This window comes from Lonchura striata, chromosome 9 (genome assembly GCF_050655825.1).
Source record: "Lonchura striata isolate lonStrDom1 chromosome 9, ASM5065582v1, whole genome shotgun sequence".
In the NCBI taxonomy this organism is placed as follows: Eukaryota; Metazoa; Chordata; class Aves; order Passeriformes; family Estrildidae; genus Lonchura; species Lonchura striata.
This window is the reverse complement of record NC_140711.1, coordinates 29,738,296-29,746,834: the sequence shown is the minus strand read 5'-3', so window position 1 is coordinate 29,746,834 and position 8,539 is coordinate 29,738,296.

The following is an 8,539-nucleotide window of genomic DNA, read 5'->3' as shown; positions in this document are numbered from 1 at the left end:
CACCTGAGGTCACTCTTCCCTCACATAAACTGGATCCAGGGAAGGAGGTGCTCCAGGAGCTCCTGGACCTTTCCTCCTGAGGAGCTGCTCTGACCTTCCCAAGGAGGGTTTGTTCTGGGCTGCTGTTTTCATTTCCAGTATAAAACTGCAGGAATTTAATAACACAATCAAAGAATGTTTTACACTTACATTTTCCTATTCACTTCTATATAAATTGGGGATTCAGAGCAGTGTGCACATCACAAACAATAAAAATATCCTCCTTTAACTGTAGGGTTTTAGTAACAGCATCCAGATGGGAGCATGGGAAGGGCTGTGCAATAAAATTAAACACCTTTCTGATCTTTACTGCTGCCCAGTTTAGTTCTGAGGAGGATCCTGGAGGTACCCAGTCTGTATTTCTTTTCAAATCTATTCTAGAATTCTTTACAAATTATTTCTCACAAGTGTTCACACATTCCTGGCAATTTTGCTCCTCTTCTTATTGCAGGAAGCCACGATTTAGTGAAATGGAGCAGTTTCCATTCTGACAACAGAGGAATTTCCAGGATTCAGAGAGGAATTAACAGAGGAGTCACCAGGATTCAGAGAGGAGCATTAACAGAAGAGTCACCAGGATTCAGAGAGAGGAATTAACAACAGAAGAATCACCAGGATTCATAGAGGGGAATTAACAACACAGGAGTAACCAGGATTCAGAGAGGGGAATTAACAACACAGGAGTAACCAGGATTCAGAGAGGGGAATTAACAACACAGGAGTAACCAGGATTCAGAGAGGGAATTAACAACAGAGGAATTTCCAGGATTCAGAGAGGGGAATCAACAACAGAAGAGTCACCAGGATTCAGAAAGGGGAATGAAAGGCAGGGCTTTTTACGGGAGCTGTTTCAGTTCCCAGTGCCACCAGGGACATTCTTGGGCAGGAACAGATTGTGCCTGGCCTTTGTGTGGGGTGGCAACTCCCAGGTTTATTCCGAGCCAGGATCCAGCTCCCAGTTTGTAATCAGACATCTCCAAGCTGTCTATTCCTTTGGAAAGCAGGGCTCTCCTTTCTTTTCATAGATTGCAGCTGGGAAGTTGCAAATTGGTAATTTCAGCAAGGGCTGCTGCTTGGCGTGTCCTCCGTGGTCTGAACGGGAGGAATAACATTCCCTGATTCCACTGGGACACGGCACTTCCAGGGGCTGCTCGCCGTGTGTTCACCTGCACTAAATTTACTGGGATAATGCTCCAGTTATTTTCCAGTTCTTGCCTATTTCTTCAGTTCTTGTGAGCAATCCAATTAGCAATCCAATTTACAGTGAGAGCCACGAGCATTATCACTGCTGAACTTCAAGGCAGGAACAAAAGGAGCCACAAGAGCTCCTTTAAAATAGCTTTGTGACAGGGATGGGGATATTGTGACATCCCACTCTCAGCTGATGGAGGTGAAACTGTTGCATCACCAGCTTTAATGAGCGTTGTCACAGCACAAATCCCCGTGGGTTGGCTTTCTTTTCATGTGTGTGTGAAGCTTGCACGTCAAACACGTGGGATGCAGTTCAGGGATACCTCTGGAAGTGCTGCCCTGTGTCAGACAGGGGATAACTCCCAGCCCTGCTCAGGCAGCTGGGAGTAGCTGGATGCTCAGCGTGCCAGGGGCAGAGCTGCTGAGTTTGTGCACACAGAGGAGCAAACAGCACCCTCTGCTTCCTAAATCCCTGGAACCTTCTAAACACTCCTGCTGTGCCTGTCCTGGGCTCACAAGAAGCAGGATTTGTCTTAGTAGCCTTTATAATCCAAACTGTATTGAGCTGCTCAAACAAGGAGACATCCCAGATTAACGAAAGTCGATTTAGATTAGAGATGAGGGAGAAATTGTTCCCCGTGAGGCCCTGGCACAGGTGCCCAGAGCAGCTGTGGCTGCCCCTGTGCAACACGGATAAAAAATTAAACTCTACAATTTTAATGAAGATTTATAGCAATGGGTATGTTTATTTACAGCGCTGTGGACGCATGTTGGGACTTATTGTTCTTTAATGGACATGCGTACCTCTGAGAAATCTCAATCTTTTTTATTACTCTTATTATTTTTTATATGCATAGAATTTTACAATAGGTTAATGCATATTTATTCTGCTGATTTTACATTACACTTATAGCTAGTAACACTTGTGCTCAGTTTTTGTTAGAAAGTACAGAAAGAACTCCTGGGTTACTCTGCCTTGTTTGTTTCAAGGCCTGAGGAGTCTTTCTTATTTTTTATCTTTTAGTGTGGAAATTTGCATTCTTTTTCCTTAGCTGGGGTAGCTTTTCTAGGGCTGTAGTCACCAGACTAAATAACATATTTAGGAAGCTCAAAGCGGCACATTTTACCTAAATCTAAATGGGTTTCTACCCTGTTAAATTTTCACTCTGTCTCACCTGGATCCCTGGGAGTCTCCAAGGCCAGGTTGGACACTGGGGCTTGGAGCAGCCTGTGAGAATGGAAAGTGTCCCTGCCATGGCAGGGGAGAGGATAGGATGGGATTTAATTTGCCTTCAGAGCCAAACCATTCTGGGATTCTGGGATTCTGTGAAATTGTGATAACTCAAACATCATGTCCTTTCCTTCCTTGATAACCACGGACAGCCATGGCCAAGGTTTCACTTTAAGGCAAGCATGGACAGGAGCCAGGAGGTGTGTTTGTGTGTTTGTTACCAGGCTGCACTAGGCATGAACCTCAGACTAAGAAATAATTGTTTTAAAAAGATAAATATTTGCTCATCAGAACATGAGGATGATCATACAGGAGCTGTTTGCTTTCCACTTGCCTTGGTAATCTTCCGTGTGCCAGCTAAAACATCTCATCCCATTAAAGGAATCCTGCTGAGAGGTGGGGTGAGCTGAGAGCTGCTGGGAGAGGACAAGTGTGGACATCAGAGAGGTTCAGGTTGGATATCAGGAAGAATTCCTTCACTGAAGGAGTGCTTAAGCATTGGAATGGACTGCCCAGGGTAGTGGTGGAGTCACATCCCTGGAAGTGTTTGAGCAGCACTGCATGTGGCACTTTGGGATATGATTTAGTGGGTTAAAGGTTGGACTTGATGATCTTGGAGATCTTTTCCAACCTCAATGATTTTGTAACCCTATGATCAGGAAAATGAGTGTATTTTTCACTCTGAGTTCTCTGATGAGAGAGCATGAGAAGAGCAGTATGCAGGTAAAAATATTTTGCACATTATTCCTGCTCAAAAACTGCACATAAAAATTATGGAGAGAGCTGACATTTCTGGACTTCACTTTCCTGACTTTCTTTGCTTCACTCTGTCTGGCTGGAGACAAAACCAGGGAAAATGCCAAAAATACAGTTCAGTGAATGAAGATTGGTTAAACAATCAGGGAAGGAAAACATGGAAAAAGGAGGAGGAGGACAGGGACTCTCTGTTCACCCAGGACTTTATCAGACCACTGGGACATTTTAGCATTAACCATCTTCCCTGTGGCAACCTAAGATGTGTTGAAATAAATGAGATTTGCTAAATGAAATGACAATTAACACCTTCTTCTTAACCACTCATTATTTCTTTCTGCTTGCTCCAGTCCTCTCTGATGGCATTTTCCTGTTACAATTATTCAGCAAAATAAACTCCTGGGGGGGAGATGTCGCAATTGTCGTGGGATGGATCCTTTCCCACCGCTCCCACCTCGCTGGCACGGGCAGGACATGGAATGCTGACACATCCCTGGGAAAAGGTGTTTGTGCAGGTGCTGCTCAGCCAGAACGTTGCAAAACCAGGGCTCGCTGCATGGCCAAGGGAGTGGAAACTTCCCCAGCTGATCCCGGTGCTGCAGCTCATTATTTATTTAGGAGTATCTGCATTTATATGAAAGATGATCCCCGTGATGCTGGTTTAGCAGTTGAGGATTTCTTGGGGAAAAGAGGCCATGGAGCCAGGGCTGCTGCAAGGGGCTGTTTCAGTGCCCAAGTCCTGGTTTGGCTTGGAAGGGACCTTAAAGCCCATCCAGTGCCACCCCCTGCCATGGGGACACCTTCCACTATTCCAGGGTGCTCCAAGCCCTGTCCAGGCTGGCCCTGGACACTTCCAGGGATGGATCAGCCACTGTTTCTCTGGGCACCCTATGCCAGGGCCTCCCCACCCTCCCACGGGAGGATTTCTTTCCAAAATCCAGTTTGGATGCTGAACTGGGTGTGGGACTCTGAGGTATTTCGGTGGTGCCACTAAAATACATCTGTGATAAGGAAGAGCTTTTAATTATCAAAACTAGCCAAAACTTGGATACCAACCCCCTCAGATTGTTGGATAGCACATGAGGCACCTGTAGCCAGCTGTGGAAGGTTTGGGCACAGGAAGCACTTGGAATTTTTGGATGTGTCTCCACACCAAGCCTGAGGCAGCACAGACTGCTGGGTGTAGGTACCCACACCTCAGTACCGGTCTGATTCCACTTGATTTCACCTTTAATTCCCATGTGGGGAGAACTACTGGAAAGGGAAATCAAAAATGCGTGGAGAAAACTTCTTGAGATGTATTATTTACCTGAAGTGAAATACCAGACATGTCCCAAACTTCCCCTGAGCAAGGCACCACCGTGTCCAGAGCTGGACGTGCCGCCTTAGTTTGCAGCATCTTTTTTGGAGCTGCTCCTTCATAAATCACTCCATCTCTGTGCATTTGGCAGGTAATTACTGCATCAGCGAGGCTTCTCTCTTGTGCAATTTGTACCTGTGGAAATGCAAGGAGCTGCTGGAAGCCCTTTCCCCTGCCAGCCCCATGGGCGAGGCTGTTGCTCCCCATCTTTAATTAGGGTGCTGCAATCCCATCCCAGCCCCTTCCATGCCAGGCTGTTTATCCTGAGCCTGGCCTCACTTGTTTCGTGTCAAATTCCCCATGATGAACGTTTTACCTGCATTTTCTCCCCTGGTTCTTTTTTTTTTTTTTTTAAGTACCTAAAGCTCCTAAAAATTCACAGAGTGTAACTCATCCTTGAGTACGACCTTGAAATAAAGAGATATTTCTGATTTACTCCATGATTACAAAGCAAAGATAGGAGCTGCCAGAGAAAATAACGGGAACAGCACCCTGGCTGCCAATGGATCTGTTCCTGACCCTGCCACAATTTACCTTCATTTCCTCCCTCTTTGCTCAGTCGTTGTAAAAGAAAGCACAATCTATTGGGGTTTTTTTTGTATTTTGTATTGTTTTTTAAAATATGGATTTGCCAGATTTACCCTATTTTCTGTCATGTAGATATTTCCCCTCTCCTTTTTGTCCTGTTTCCTGAGTTTTTTCCTTTTGCCTGAGCATATTCCAGCACTGAGATTCTTGTTTTGATGCAGAGGGTGCATGAGTTTAATTTCATTTTTAAACCCAGACAAATGTGTGTTGTCAATTGAGGAGGGCTATAACTTACATCAGGCCACACAAAACAATTTCCAGAGCCTATTTTGAGCTTGGATTTCCTTATTCCTATAAAAAGGAGGCCTCGGCTGTCCTGAAACCCCAGGATCAGCAGAGTTTATCAGCTCTAACCTGTCCTGATGGAGCAACTGCTGAAATCAGGGTGGAGCAGGCAGGGATGATGACAAGTGGGAATTCTCAGAGTTAATTCCGACCTCCACCCCTGAATCAGAGCCTTCCAGCCAGGGAGTTCCCATGGAGGTTGCCTGGAGGTATTCTCAAGATTTGGGCTCCTCAAATTCAGGCAATAAATTGCTTATTGGCAGGAATATGAAGGACAAAGTTGATGGTGCTTTGGAGCAAGAGATTTCTTTGGGTTTTCCTCTCTGGGTGTGAGGACAGAGTCAAGAGGAGCCAATTTCCTTTTATCTGCTCCTGGTGGAGTCGTGGGATAAGCTCAGATCCAGCCTTTGGAGCACCTCAGGAGGCATCAGACCTCACAGACCCTGAATTCTCAATTTTCTGGGATTATTCTCCCTGAACATTTCATTAATTTCAGCTCCTTGAATCCCTTGACCTCAACAAGTTTGCAGCAGGGCTGCTTTGGGTGGTTTGATGTTGGATCTGAGAATCTGCACTTTGAGCCCAGCTTTGCTCCTCACTTCCCAGCTTTTAGTTTGTGGTAGGATTTCAGGTTATTCAGCTGATGTTTGGTGTTTCAGGGAAGAATAATTAAAATTATTTGGGTAGGGGTTAGAGGACAGGGCTGCTTTTGCTGCATGAATATTGGTCACTGTGTGTGATTAAGAGAAAGTTAATTATTCCACATTCTGTAATATTTAATTTGCAAATCTGCCTGTTCTGCTTTAATTTCAGTGCTCAGCCTGGCACATGGCCTCTTGTCCACGTCCGTGCCCTGGGGTGCAGAAATTCATCTGGGAGAATTGTCCCAATTTTGGCTCTCACTGCTGCTGCATGATTGTAATTTGATGTTTGTGTGGTTCTGCTGACTCTCCTACACCTGCTGGGCTTCTTTTACCATGGCTTAAGCAGCTGTGTGAATTTTTTCCCTAACTTCCAAATAATTAGGGAATTAAACTTAGAACTGGAGCATCCCAAGTAAGGATTTTAGATTATGGCTGAATCACAACAATGAGAAAACCATAAAAAAAAAAGAAGACCAAAAACCAAACACCAACCAAAAAAAAAAAAAACAAAAACAAAAAAACCCCCCAAAACAACAAACCCCACCATAAAAACAAAACAAACAAACAAATAAAAAAACCAAAACCCAACTTATTTAAGATTTCAAAATTCCATAAGCACAGGAATTTTCCCTGGAATTCTGTGTAAATTGGACACTCAGACGTGCAGGGCCACTGGTTGTGATCCTGGTCCCTGTGTTCCTTGGGGAACAGCACTAAGGAAAAGGTCCTTGGGAAGTTGTTTTTGATAGTTTTGGGTAAAAACGGCCCACAGGGGCCTTGGGAAGTTGTTTTTTGATAGTTTTGGGTAAGAGCTGCCCTCAGGGGCCTTGGAGGAAGGTTCTGGAGGTTCATGGTCTGGGCACGTCCGTGTGCTGTGTCCCTCAGCAATGGATTTGGGAGGTGACCCATGAAATTAGCCAGGAAACCTTTATGGCAGGGTAAATGTGAGCTCTGATGAGATGAAATTAAGAAAATGAGTTTTAAACAAGAGGTGTATGGTGCTGGCCAGCTGAGCCCCAACATTTCTCGTTCCTTAAATTAATGGGGCATTTGTACTTTCAGGGTCAATGCAGCTGGAATTGGATCATCTCCTGTTCTGCTTTTGTTCTGTTTTCCACTGCTGGATTATTGCTTCTGTTTGCTCCTTTTATTTAGATTATTTTTGGTGTGAACACTTCCAGCTGCTGTGCTACAATTAGCCCAGTGAAGCAATTAACTACAATTAACATGGAACTATAATGAAGCAGGAGAAAAGAGACTTTTATAAAGAGCCTGACATCATAACCCTCACAAGAGAGCTGTCACCCATGTACTGGGCATACTGGTGTTACTGGGAGCTCCAAATTTCCACCCTCCCACCTTAGTGTGCAGCTGGGATCCCATGGAAACCTCTTCCCATCATCCAGGAATGGGTTTTTTTCCCCAGGGAAAAGGATTTCAGAGCTGGAGGAGTTTCCTAAGCTGTGGTGTGGTCTCAAGCTGTCGAAAGTGTTATCTCACTCCCTCTCTCTTTCAGCTGGGGAAAAAAAAAATGCTTCTGTTTTCTGCTGAGTGCCAGAAATCCTTTGAAGTCTTCTGCTGGAACCCAGTGATTTGGAATATTACATAGGGAGAGTTATTCCAGCTTTTCTGGATGCAAGAAGTGAAAAGAGTTGGGAAAATCTCAAAAGGTTTTTAGCAGAGATTGTTTTCAGCAGCTTCTTTCCTTCCTAATAAATACCTCTTGCCTAAACCCATTAAAATTTAGTGAAGAATGTGAAGAATTCACACAACAAATGAGTTTTTACTTGGTTAAACCCTCCCAAAAAGCACCTGCTGCTGTTTTCCTGCTCCTTCCTGCACCTCCCAAAGCCAAACAAAGGGAACAGGCACAATAAGGAAGAAAAGTGCTTTGCATGGATCCCACCATGGGAGGGCAATGGAAATCCGGAACAAAGTCCTCTCCAGGTTCTGTTTGCCAAATGAAATGTTTAAAGAGCAATATTCCATCAGGTGTGTGCTACTGGAGATAGCAGCTCCAACCTTTGCATTCCTGGAAAAAACTTCTCCTTGTGCTCTGAAAGCTGAGTTTGATGTTGTGGGGGAGAAATCCACTTTTTAAGGCATTAAAAATGATTTTTAAGGAGCAGAACTGATGAGGAAGTGCCCTGGCACTCGCATCATCGTATTTTCTAGATGAGCAGAATCTGTGGAGATAGAATTTAAACCCACTTGGAGACAGAATTTATACCAACTTGCTAAGTGAATATTCCCACTTTTCACCTCCAATGTTGGGATTGTAACCTTGACTCTATTTTACAGACACTTTGGAGAGGAATTGTCACAGGTTTTGCCATTTTTCATCCCCTCCAGTGCTGTGTTTGTTACTCGAGGTGTGATTACAGCTCGGCACCTCGTGTTCGCAGGTTCCCAACTGTGATAAACTATCAGGACATCTCCTGTTGGAGC